This window comes from Erythrolamprus reginae, chromosome 5 (genome assembly GCF_031021105.1).
Source record: "Erythrolamprus reginae isolate rEryReg1 chromosome 5, rEryReg1.hap1, whole genome shotgun sequence".
In the NCBI taxonomy this organism is placed as follows: domain Eukaryota; kingdom Metazoa; phylum Chordata; class Lepidosauria; order Squamata; family Dipsadidae; genus Erythrolamprus; species Erythrolamprus reginae.
Window position 1 is genome coordinate 99621167 of NC_091954.1, and position 13500 is coordinate 99634666.

A 13500-nucleotide genomic window follows, 5' to 3' on the forward strand; every position below is an offset into this window, starting at 1 on the left:
GCTCAGTATGTCAACTATAGTTGGTCTTCAGTTATTCCATCAAATAAGTTAGCAAAGTTTGTTTGGAAATTAAAAGTGGCACCATGATAGGATTCACCCAGAAGTATTTCATTTGGCACACAGTGACTTGAGTAACTTTAGTAACACACAGTAACACAAAATAACTTTACATTGAAAAGTAAAAAAACAGAAGCTAATGCAAAACAAAATATTATTTTTTTAAAGTGTCCTGCTATACTGTATACTGCTATACTGTATCTCCTGCAAGGACTCATGGACTCAATAATCACCTAATAAAATACCCAGGAAATATTTCTTTTATGTACCATTGCTCTTCTATCAGTACAGAGTGGTTTCTTTTGAAGGTGGCCAAGTTTTGTTTTAGTATATCCAAAAATTAGGTAGCCTTTACTGCCCACTGATCGTAATACATTATTTTGCCTGTTCTTTGTTTTTATTTTTGTATCATTGTTTTATTTGTGCTGCTGGTCTATGACCGTGATAAAGATTGATTGATTTCTTTAAAATACAGTATTCCCATAATTGGGCTGTGTGATAATGGGAATATAATGGGAGTCTTCGGAGAGGGGCGGCATACAAATCTAAGTAATAAATAAATAATAAATAAATTATGAACGTATGAGCCTACTTTCTACTTGGTTAGCCAAACAAGGAAACCAATATGTTTAAATTCTTCTCACCTGACTAGATAGAAGATAGCATCTAGTCAAGCTTGGCTACTCCCAGAAAGTTAAGCAACAAATAAAACACAAAATACACACACACACCCTAGAAGAAGCCAAATGACAAATGACTTCCATAAAGCCTTTGAAGAAGGATGGTTTATAAATCTTCCCCAAAACTATAAGTTACCAAGAAAACTATACCATATAGTTGGATATAAGTGGGCTGGAAACTTTACAACCTCTATAGTTGTTGCTGGGCTGCATGCCCTAACCACGGGTCTTATTATCTGGGGCTGATGTTGAGTTACAGTCCAATGACATTTTAAGGTCCTGAAAGACTCCAGTGGCATTATGGCAATGTTTTACTGGATCTCATATCTTCTCAAGGCAAAGCTTCAAGTCCATTTCTGCAAAAGAGCTGCTATACTGGAAAGATACTCTCTTCATGTCTAATAGTTAAGGCATCAGTCTGGATGCAGGAGACTGTGAGTTCTAATCCTGATTTAGGCATGAAAGCCAGCCATACTGTGTCAGCCCAACTCATCTCAAAGGATTGCTATTATGTGGGAAAGAAAAAGAGGAAGGAGGCATTATGTATGTTCACCATCTTAGGTTATTTATAAAAATTACAAAAGTGGCATATAAATAAATATATAAATAAATGAATTCTTCCTTTCAGCAAAAAAAAAAACCCCTTAGGATGACAGCTATTCTCCACCTTTCTTGCGGTGAGAAATTACACAAAATCTTTCTAACCCTAATCAGAGGCGTACTTTGCTCTTATTAACATGAAATGGAAGCAAGTCCAGGGAGAGGAAGAAACAGATGTAAGGAGAGAAAGTCCTACTTTTCACAATTCAAGGTGAGGACAGAGGCTTTTTTGTTGCCAACACAGATGGTAAAAATAGTTCAGTTGGAACTCAAGGATAAATCAATCCCATTATATTTCATGTAATTCTTCCAAAGCTCCAGTAGGTGGCTCTAAAACACAATTGTTTATTTTTGAGAAAAAGCCTGACCACAATTCTATATGGATTTTTTTTTTGGGGGGGGGGGAGGTAGGCCCCAAATCGATATAATGAGCAATGCCTCAGAGCTTTTTCTTTCTTTCTTTCTTTCTTTCTTCCTTCCTTCCTTCCTTCCTTTTTTTCTTTCTTCTTTTTTCTTCTTTTCTTTTCTTTCTTCCTCCTTCCCTTCCCTTTTCTTTCTTTCCCTTTCCCTTCTTTTCCTTCCCCTTCCTTTACTTTCCATTCTTTTTTCTTTCTTTCTAAGTCAGCCACCTGAAGATGGCAAGTAGGGAATGATTTGAGGGGAGGAATTTGACTATAAATATCACATTTTCACACAGTGACCACTTTTTTAAAAAAGTATATGGGGGGGGGGGGAAGCATTAATCATAGTATAAGCAGGCTGACTACTGTAAGCCATGCATGTTTTCCCAATAAAAACAGAAACCAGGAACTTCTGTACCTTTCACTCCCACTATTGTCAACTCCCTTTTCCTCCCTCAGAGCTATCTTTGCCAAACTATCTTTTTTTGTGGGTGTGTGTACATATACATACATACATATATACATAATTCTCTCTCTCTCTCTCTCTCTCTCCCTCCCTCCCCCTCTCTCTCTGTATGCATATATATATATATATATAATTCTCTCCCACCACCATTGCTTTCCACATGCCCACACAAAAGATAAATGCTTCCAAGTAGTATGTTTCATTCCTGAAATCTATTTCCCCCAAGAACACAATGGCATTCTCTCTACAATCTGAATTACCTCTCTTGTTGGCAGCTCTCAAAGGTTTAAGTTATTAGCTTCCTTTCCAACAGCCTGCTGACATTTGAATGGTGACATATTAGAACTTCACAGCAAGGTCTCACAAAGAAAAAATGCTGCCTTAACACGTACACAAAAAAAGGGGGGGGGCTTTTTTCCTGTTTTGTTTTCTTTTTAAAGGAGAGGAAACAGTATGATATTGCACACTTTTAAGGTCTGGTCCTGTTCAACTCTATTCCACACATTATTATTTTTTTTAAAGGAAAGAAGACAAGGCCTTTATGTATCTTTTACCTTTGACAACTGGATCTCCTGTGGCTTATTTCTCCCCCCCCTCTCTCTCTCACACATATTTGTGAACTCTGGCTTAATGTAATTTAATCTGAAAGCTGGACAGGCAGGAAGTCAAAGCATCAGGTATTTAGATAAAATAGTAAGCGCATAAATATATTACGCTATGACAGATTTGTGGGATCATCAACAGAAACCACTCAGCCGGTACAATCCACGACAGTGCCAAGGCAGGATTCTGACATCTGATTGCAACTACTCAAAAAATGTTGGAGTCTTTGACAACCACCCAAAGCTAATCTGAACAGTGTTGGGTCAGAATAATGCTCATAACAGGTTTAGTGTGATTATAAGTCACAGGTCACCTCAGATCCACGAATTCCAAAGGATGAAGAGCGTATTAATGGCTCCACTGTTTGTTTGGACTGGAGGCTGCAATTTTACGCAGAGTCCAGTTTGTGTACAACGTTATAAGCCAAGCCTTAAACTTTAAACCTCATTCTTGAGATGAGAAAAGCATAGTGCATCTTCGTATTTGTAACAGAAAAGCTGTGATGCTAGTATAGAATAGAATAGAATTTTTATTGGCCAAGTGTGATTGGACACACAAGGAATTTGTCTTGGTGCATATGCTCTCAGCGTACATAAAATAAAATATACATTTGTCAAGAATCATATAACAAAGTCTTCCTCTGATAAATACATAAGATTGGCTGAATGACATAATTCAATAAATCACTAAGAAAACAGAATAAGCATTTTCTTCCTCTAGGATAAAAACCCACCTCCTCAGCTTGCAATAGAGAATAACATAAATACTAATCACAATCTTGCTTCATTAGTTTCTGTTAGCAGCTATTTTTATCAGAAGCTTGAGTTTTATAAATCACTTTGCTGTGTGAGATCAGTGTCACCTGATACTGTTTGCTGTTTCAAACTCCTATTTAAGATATTGCTACATGGATCAGGCAAAAGGTTGGCAGCCATGCCCTATCCTACGTATATCAAGTACTTCATAAAAATATCCCCTTTTAAGAAACCAGTTGCCCTTCATGATTAATGGCAACTTAATCTGAACTACCAGTAATTACACTTCAAACCAAAACAGAACAAATCAATCCAGAATAATTACAAAATCACAATGTTTTTCTTCTCGTGAGCAGAATTCAGTCAGCACTGATAGAAATAATGGATAATTTAATTTTTTATTCACCCTGAATATTTTAATTGTGCAGAAAAGCGTAATTAAATTAATTAAATTAATTAAAATAGCAATTCTGCTATTATGACAAGTATGGATCTTTATTTTGAAATCTGAATTCCCTCAACACTGTCAGACTTTCTACTAAATCTGCACTTCTACTAGTTTTTCTCATCATTCCTATCACCCATTTCCTCCCATGTTGACTGTATGACTGTAACTTGTTGCGTATATCCTAAGATTTTTATTAATATTGCTTCTTCATTGCTTATTTGACCCCTATGACAATCATTAAGTGTTGTACCACATGATTCTTGACAAATGTATATTTTATTTTATGTACGTTGAGAGCATATGCACCAAGACAAATTCCTTGTGTGTCCAATCACACTTGGCCAATAAAAATTCTATTCTATTCTATTCTATTATGTGATCATAAAAGCAAGGACAAAATCATGAGCAATAAAATGTATATTAAAAGAACCCACTGATCACTAACGCTGCCACTGGAATAAAACTGGGGATCGGGTGTGGTGTGTTCTGATACAGCAGAAGGGTTTTCAGACCCTGACTGAAAGATTCCCTATAAAGGAGAATATTTGTAACTCATAAGTGAAATGAGGGTCTTTGGTGTTTTCTGAGCTTGGTTGTTTTCTTAGTTTTCCCCCCCATTACTCTAGTTAGGTAATATGATCAATAATAGTCCATCATCGCTAACACTGATGAGCAGAGGTGGGTTCCAGATTGTGTTACTGGTGGTTTGCTCAGGGACATGCCGTGTGGTATGGGTCCAAAGACGGGCTACAAGAATGGTGGAAGGTCTTAAGCATAAAACGTATCAGGAAAGACTTAATGAACTCAATCCGTACAGTCTGGAGGACAGAAGGAAAAGGGGGGACATGATCGAAACATTTAAATATGTTAAAGGGTTAAATAAGGTTCAGGAGGGAAGTGTTTTTAATAGGAAAGTGAACACAAGAACAAGGGGATACAATCTGAAGTTAGTTGGGGGAAAGATCAAAAGCAACATGAGAAAATATTATTTTACTGAAAGAGCAGTAGATCCTTGGAACAAACTTCCAGCAGACGTGGTTGGTAAATCCACAGTAACTGAATTTAAACATGTCTGGGATAAACATATACCCATTGTAAGATAAAATACAGGAAATAGTATAAGGGCAGACTAGATGGACCCTGAGGTCTTTTTCTGCTGTCAGTCTTCTATGTTTCTATGGTATGCACAGTACTAAAAACAAACAAACAAGATAGAACCAGTTCAGGGCCTGGCAGGCCTGGGTCATTGCCAGTTCCAGCAACCCAGGCCGCCAAGTTACTACCTATCCCAGTGATGGTGAACCTTTTTTCCCTCAAGTGCCAAAACCACTATCGTGCCTACACAAGTATCCACACCCACAATTCAATGCCTAGGGAGGGCAAAAATTGCCTCTTCTGCCCCACCGGAGGCCCATTATAGGACAGAAACAGCCCATTTCCCAACTTCGGGTGGGCCAGGTAGGCCCATTTTTCACCCTCCCCAGGCTCCAGAGGCTTCCCTGGAGCCCACGGAGGACAAAAATGCCTTCCCCCATCCCCCAGAGGCCCTCTGGAAGCTGAAAATGCCATCCCAGAGCCTCAGTGTAAGCTTAAAATCAGCTGGCCAGTGTGGACATGCCTTCTAGAGCTGAGCTAGGGCAACGACTCGCATGCCGGTATATATATGGCTCTGTGTGCCACCTTTGGCTCCCGTGCCATAGGTTCGCCATCACTGACCTATCCTATGGAATAGGTCCGAACTGGTAGGGAGCCACCTCTGCGGATGAGATTATCTAGTTTGGGAAATGAAACACCTACAAGAAAATAACCACACTGAGAATACCAAGAACTCTTGCTGATTCCCTTCAAACGTGGGTGTTTGGGGAGCAAGTGTCCTGAAGGGAAGAGAGGTAAGAAAATCTTCCATCACATTTTGCTTCAGTTTATTCATTTTGTATCTGGGCAAAAACTCCACACGCAAACAACCCCTACCTCCCTCTTTCTCCTTCCACTCCTTAACCCTTCTCTCCAAGAAGCAGCCCAGTTAATTCAGGTTTTCTCACATAGCTTTTTCAGGTGTGAGGGGTTATAAGATCCATTGCCTTCATTTTCATGGGACAATCAGATTTGTAGCATCTCCAAAATTGTTGGAAAGGCCAACAATTTCCCCCCCTCAAAAAAAGTACTTTCCTCTCCAACTGTTGTTGTTGTTGTTGTTGTTATTATTATTATTATTTTGTTGTTGTTGTTATTATTATTTATTATTATTATTATGTTGTTGTTATTATTATTATTATTATTGTTATTATTATTATGTGCCAAAAGCATGTGCGCACCCACTATCATGCCTGCGCAAGTATCCACACCCACAATTCAATGCCTGGGGAGGGCAAAATAAAAATAATAAATATTATTATTATTATTATTATTATTATTATTATTATTATTATTATTATTGATTTTCAGAGTAATATCCAGAATCTGTTTCCATAATGGACACAAGCCAAAGAAAGAGCAAGCGATGCTTTGAGGTTCGCACACCACATTTTTGCAAAGACAACTGAACACGAAACACATGAGTGCTGTGTTAAATAAGCTCAAAGCTCATTCTCAGCTTTAGCCTGGAATTGATTTGGTTTATATATATAAAAAAATGGGATTCGAATGGAGGCAGCATGCGAGAGTAAGGAGAGTCCTTGAACATGCGTCCCCACACACTTCGAGCCAACTCCACAAAGGCCTAGCTCCTCTAATCATTTTCTGATGAGCAGATACTGCCAATTGTGACAAATGAGGCTGTGAACGGGTGATGTGGACTTTGAGTCACTGGGGGCCAGGTTGGGACGACCACATTCATTTGATCCAAGGCCGAGACAGATTTAAGTAAGGCCAGCTTTTAAGTCTCGAAAATAAATTTGATGTCAACCTTGCCTGCGCTGAATATTTGCTTTAAGCTACACTTGCTTTTCCATTTATTAAGACAAATGTATTTAAATCTGACTTTTCTCCAGAAATCTAATGGCCTCGGTGCATTTGAAAGAGAAAAGTTATGCGCTGATGAGCCGAGGACACGATTGAGTGGCTGACTTCCAACGGTTGGGAGAATGAGAGTGAAATGCACAGGTTGCATACAATAGATCTGATGGCTTCCTTTAGCCCTTCCTGTGGCTTCAAGTCAAGTCCCAAAGGTTAAAAGCCAGAGTTTATAGTGCTGGGTAAACAACAGTGTGCTGAAAGTCATTGTGTTTGGAGCTGACCTTAGGCAAAGAAAAATATCTGTCTATACTGATTATTCATCTATCACAAACCCTCTCACATGGTCATCAATATCATTACTCCTTGTTGCTACTGCCAATGCTTTTTTGCTTTCTTACTCTTTAGAAACACAGAAAACTCCCTTAGATCAAATCAAAACACACAACCTCCTATTTTCAACTCTGCCAGAATTTCATGCAGCTATTTCTCTAGTATACCAAGAATTGATCCTTTGACTTTCCACAACCTGTGCAAAGCAAGTATTTCACTATTGAACGGCTGTCTTACACAACAGTGCTGCTTGCGGACCTGTCTGCTATGTTGTTGAGAGTGAAAATTGTAGTTGGCTGGTCTTTTTTTGTGCAAAAAAAATCGATCTGAACTGTTCTAGAAGCAATGGGCAAATATGTAAATTTATTTTTCACTTTTTCAGTTGGAGAACAGGTCACGTTTGAGTTTTCTTGCTTCTTGGAATATGTCAGGTTAATTTTGTCATATGCAAGATCACAGTACATGTGTATGTTTTCTGACGCATATGTTATTCCATACTCAGTTTGTTTGCAATTTTGTCAAATGTACACAATGTTGCAAGTAGTTTTTCTTAACTCATGAATATATGAATTTTTAACCAGCCTTTTACCAAATTAAATTTTAATTACTAACCAAACCAAATTTTTAAAAAACTGAAAGTTTTGACTAACAAGCTTTTAAAAATGTAAAATAAGAAAACTTAAGTTCAAAAACTTGTTCTTTTTTCTTTATTTTTGAATCATTTAGAGCTACATAATAAAGTGATCTTTTTCAGACAGTACTAGCTAGTGATCTCAGAAAGGAAGAACTAGTATGGTGAATAGCAACTTTAAAGCTTCTTGAGTTTTAAACATTAAAACAAATAAGGTAGTAAGGAATAATTTCAACTGGGGATCTCATGACAAAATGTTGATTATGTTAGTGACCCATTTGATTACTATTAGGAAATAGGAAGGCATCTGATAAAGATTTCTTCCTATCAAGGAGATAGAAACATATCATTTATTCCCTGTTTGCCTTTAAGGACAGAATACATTTCCATGCTGGCCACAGAAGAAATTTATTTCCTCCATTATCAGAAAGTAACACCCAGGACTTACTATTTTTTGGCATACAAAATAAAACAAAAACCTATTCAGCATAACTGAATTAAAAAGGACTTTGCCAATTACAACTTAATGTGCCTAAAATCCACATCAAATAAATCAAAACATGCATCAGGAAATCAACAGAAAATATACGGTGCCATACATTCTCTGCTTCCTCTTCTTTCTTTTTTTTACACTTCTATGAAAAAATATTTCTCTCTTTTTAGTATTTCTGAATCGCACTTAATTTTATCAATGGTTCATGTAAGTCGCAATAATATAATAAATGTAATTTCATTATATAATTAACACTTGAAGTATGGTCCTTCTTTTATTTTCATTACTGCAGATGATCCAACAAATGTAGCGTTCCACAGTGAAAAGAAACCCAACCTTTTAGATTAAGCTGATTGTTCTACCTTTAGTTACAATAGGTGATACCTATTGCCCATATTTTTGTATAAAAATGCTCATTCTTACATGCCTTCAATTTTATATTGGAAATGTTACTAGGATGAACTGGTCACTCCATGTTTTCCTAAAATAATATTTTAACTTATTTGTGCTAAACCAATGTTCTTTCCTTCTCACTGAATTTTATTTTTGTACATTTGCTTACAGTACTGGGGTTACTATCCTGATGCACAACCTACCTGTAGTCCAAATTTGGCTGATGGATGAAACACCTGATATTCTCATGTTGAAATTTCTGATAAATAACAGATGCTATTCCTTCTTCAATTATGACATGCCATTCAGTTTTTGAGACTTAAAGTAATTTCTAAAATTCTGTATTTGAAGGCTGCAATTAATGTCACTATTTCTTAATTAAGGACATTCGTGGGCAATAATTCTACAGAGTTAAGAAGGAGAACATAAAAATAAATTGTTAATACAGCATGGAGAGGGGAAAGTTTAGAGCAAGAAGAAAATAGAGAGTACACTTTCTTTACCGCAAAAATTTGGAGAAACCTTTGCAGTTAATTTTTCCTAGTTAAGCCCTGGGAATTTTGTTTAAGCATCAGCGACTATATTTAGCATGAGCAAAGAAGGACAGAAGTGTGAATTATGAAAGACCTTCAGCCTATCCAGGAAGTTATAATAAATTCAATAGCAGAGAAAATTTATCTTCCTGAACTATCTCAAAGGAGGAATGGGAGGATGTACGACATTGAGACATATACACCAGACTGGAGAGATTTTCTTGTTTTGATATTTTCTTTTTATTACACTGCTTAAGGAAATTCTACAATATATTTCTGAATTCTTTTGGATACTTTTATCTCACTATGCTGTCTTAGCTAAGTGGCAATTCGTTTCCATGTTTCAGGAAAATGCTGCCTAATGTAGCAAAGAATTTCCGTGTTGTCTCGTCTAACTCACCCTTTTAATCTTGTTAAGAGAGGTGTTTCTAGAATGCTGGTATGCATCTCTGCCATCTTCAGGAAATTCATGTTATTAGCCTGGGCACCGTTTAATGCAGAGCTTGACTGAGTCAAAGTTCAACAGGTTCCCAGTCTCCAAATTTTCCTTTCCTTGCACTGGGCTAAACATTTCTTTGCTATTTTAAAACCATTTTCACTTGATTTGATAGAAAAGTATTTATTTTTCATCCAAAGAAAGAAAAAAACATCTTAGGACAGTGGTATGATATTCTGCAAATTATAGTTTAGTCATGAGGTTAAAGGCAGTGGAAGACCAGGGTTCTGGTGTGCTATGGCCCATGGGGTCACAAAGAGTTTAGCACAACTAAGCAACTAAACAACAACAACAATCTTAGGATGGCTGCAGATTTCCTGCCTTTAATTATTACATCTCTCCATAGATCCATAGATTCCACACCTCAGTTCCTTTCCCAAATATAACATAAGGAACTTCATCCCGTCAAGATTTTTTCAGACCAAGGAGAAAGGGCAACAAGAAGACAACAGGAAAACCAGATCATACTGTAGATAAATTTCTGCCAATAGATAAAGTTCAAAAATAATGTTTAGTTATCCTTGAAGATGAGAAAGAAAACAGAAATGTCTTTTTAAAGCAAAGATAACTTCTAGGAAAGACCTCTGGCCTAACATCATTAATAAGGTGGATGAATGTTCACTTTTTCTTCATCACTGTCTCTTAGTCTGGCAATTACACCAATGGAAAAAGTGAGAAGACAACAGTCTCTGGTAGAGATTGAAGCATTCTGCTGGTGCTCATGAAAGTTCCTGAAAACAGGAATCTGACCTGGACAAAAGACCATCATAATGATAGGAAAAGCTTAGCACCTACCAAAAAAAGAGTGGAAGAGCATATGATTTGTATGTGTGAGTCATAAATTTCCTTTGTGTTACAGTTATATGAAGCCTGCTTTAGTAATCCTTGCTCAAGTTATATTTCTGGTCTCAGAATTATTCACAAGCATCCATAGAACACTTTAACTTCCATGAATCAGTCTGTCTGTCTGTCTGTCTGTCTGTCTGTCTTTCTTTCTCTTTCCTTTCTTCTCTCTCTCTCTTTCTGTCCTTTTGGTTTTTTTTCCTTTCTCTAAAACACAATTGTTTATTTTCTAAGAAAAAGCCTGACCATAATTCTGTCATTTGTGAGGTGGGGGTTAGAGGGCAAGGAAGGTTCCACCTTTCCATATTTTATTTTCTTTGTATTTGTTGTTTGTTTTGTTTGTTTGTATCCCACCTTTACTAATTTTTACAAATAACTCAAGATGAATAACTTATCCAACGCATATTCTTCCTCCTATTTTCTCCACAATAACCACCCTGTGATGAGAATGTGTGCCTGGCCCCAAGTCACCCACTTTGCTTTCATGCTTAAGGTAGGACTGGAACTCATAGTTTCTTGCTTTCCATCTAGCCTGATGCCTTAATCAGTGGACCAAGCCAACATAAATTTAATAAATAAATAAATCAGACTGGGAATGTATTAGAGAATTGTCCTCTGAAAAGGAAGTTACGGAGTAGAGTAGAATAGAGTAGTGTATGTTGAGTTGTGTCATTGTTCTTAATAAGGGTTTCTTAATTGTTCTGCTTTTTAACATTGGATTTGTAGACTGTATTGTTTGTTGGGAGTCGCTCCGAGTCCTTGGAGAGGGGCGGCATACAAATCTAATAAACAAATAGAGTAGGGTAGGGTAGGGTAGGGTAGAGTAGAACAGAACAGAACAGAATTCTTAATTTGCAAATATGGTTGAACACACAAGGAATTTGTCTTGGTGCATATGCTTTCAGTGTACATAGAAAAATAAAAGTAATCATTGAGAAAAGCAAGTGAATAGGAAGTAGCATTGGTGCAAAAAGCCACCCACTGAAAACATCTTGTTCAAGGGCATAAACACAAATAGGTGATAACAGTTTCTGAGTCCTTTTTAATCCTTTCAACTCACTCCTTTCTTTTTCTGAGATTGCCATTCAGAATATAAAAATCAGCTCAGGGATATTTAAGCTCAGCAAACATAGAACCGCCATCCTCTACGAACTTCCAATTGGTTTTATTATGCACCAATGACAAGTTCCTTGTGTGTCCAATCACACTTGGACAATAAAGAAAAAAAATTAAAAAGAATTCTATTCTATTCTATTCTATTCCATTCCATTCCGTTCAGCTGTAAGATTTCTGAGAATCTACTCCTATGACTTTTTAGAGCTTCAAGAAGGGGAAACGTAACAAGTCCAAGAGAACTTTAATTTTAAAGAGCTGGCGGTATTAAAACATTTTCACACCTGGAGCCTATAGCATGCATCTCTCTTTTATTCTTGTTATGTTTTTCAATAGGTATATTGTTCCCTTTCTTTTTGTTTTGGGTGTTGCATTTATAATGTAAAACCTAGCAACAATGGGAATACCTCTTTTCTTCCCGCTGTCTCTCCTGCGATATTAATTTGTGGCTTAAAAGTGGCCCTCAGCTTCTCAGAGCATGGGGTATGAGACTAAAAACAGAGAGGAATGATAATAGTGTTAACGCTCCCACTTCCTTGTCCATTCAAAATGCAAAATTAATTTGAACTGAGGGAATTGTGTCTTTATGCCTCCCTTGGGCAGCCCATTTTACACTTTACAAATCCTGGACAGGAAAGGAAAAAAATAAAAAAAAGAACTGGCTGGCGAAATGGGCTAAATTGTTTTCTAGTACATGCTGTTCTCTGGTGCTATCATTAAGAATCAAGGAAGCAGGTCTCAGTGGAGAACAAGGCTGCATTCGATCTTTCCTTTTCCTGAGGTAAGGGAAGAAGAATCAGTCCACCAGACATACAGTCCAGAGGCCTCCTGGGGTTTTAATGTCATCATAGGGATAGGATTTCAACAGCACTGGAACTCCTGCCTAAAACAGAAAGTTGGCACAAAAACTCACAAATATATTGCTTTGGTTTTAGCTCGGCCCAAACTGGTCCTCTGCTGCATTTGGTCCAAATGTTCAAAATCTGATAAAAGGGAAGAACATAATTTCTCTCTTACTGAAGCTCACAAATTTCTGTAACAGGTGGGGATGTTAAGCTTCCTTCTCCAACTACTGCAAGTAATCAACCTGGACATTAGAGCTTCAGATATACTCAACGTGTAGTGCTTATTGGAACTACATTGATATGGAGGGAAGTAACCAGTGGGCTAGTCCAAGGATCTGTCTTAGGCCCAGTACTGTTCAATATCTTGATAATTGAAGGATTGTTTGTTTGTTTGTTTGTTTGTTTGTACTTACTTACTTACTTATTTATTTATTTGAGTTGGAAGGGACCCTGTAGGTCATCTAGTTCAACCCTCTGCTCAAGCATTCCCGACAAATGGCAGTCCAATCTCCCCTTGAAAGTCTCAATGTTGGAGCCCTCACAACCTCTGCAGGCAAGCTGTTCCACTGGTTGATGGCTCTCACCCTCAGAAAGTTCCTCCTTATTTCCAGCTGAATCTCTCTTTGGTCAGCTTCCATCTGTTATTCCTTGTCTGGCCTTCTGGTGCTCTAGAACAGTGTTTCCCAACCTTGGCAACTTGAAGATATTTGGACTTCAACTCCCAGAATTCCTCAGCCAGCGTTTGCTGGCTGGGGAATTCTGGGAATTGAAGTCCAGATATCTTTAAATTGCCAAGGTTGGGAAACATTGCTCTAAAAAACAGCCTGACCCCCTCCTCTCTGTGGCAGCACCTCAGGT

The 13500-nt window shown here is 37.5% G+C and overlaps 1 protein-coding gene across 17 annotated transcripts in view; it reads right to left on the minus strand.

Moving 5' to 3' along the window:
- MECOM (MDS1 and EVI1 complex locus) overlaps positions 1 to 13500 on the minus strand; it is a 732881-nt gene that overhangs the window by 61211 nt on the left and 658170 nt on the right. The window lies entirely within an intron of this gene.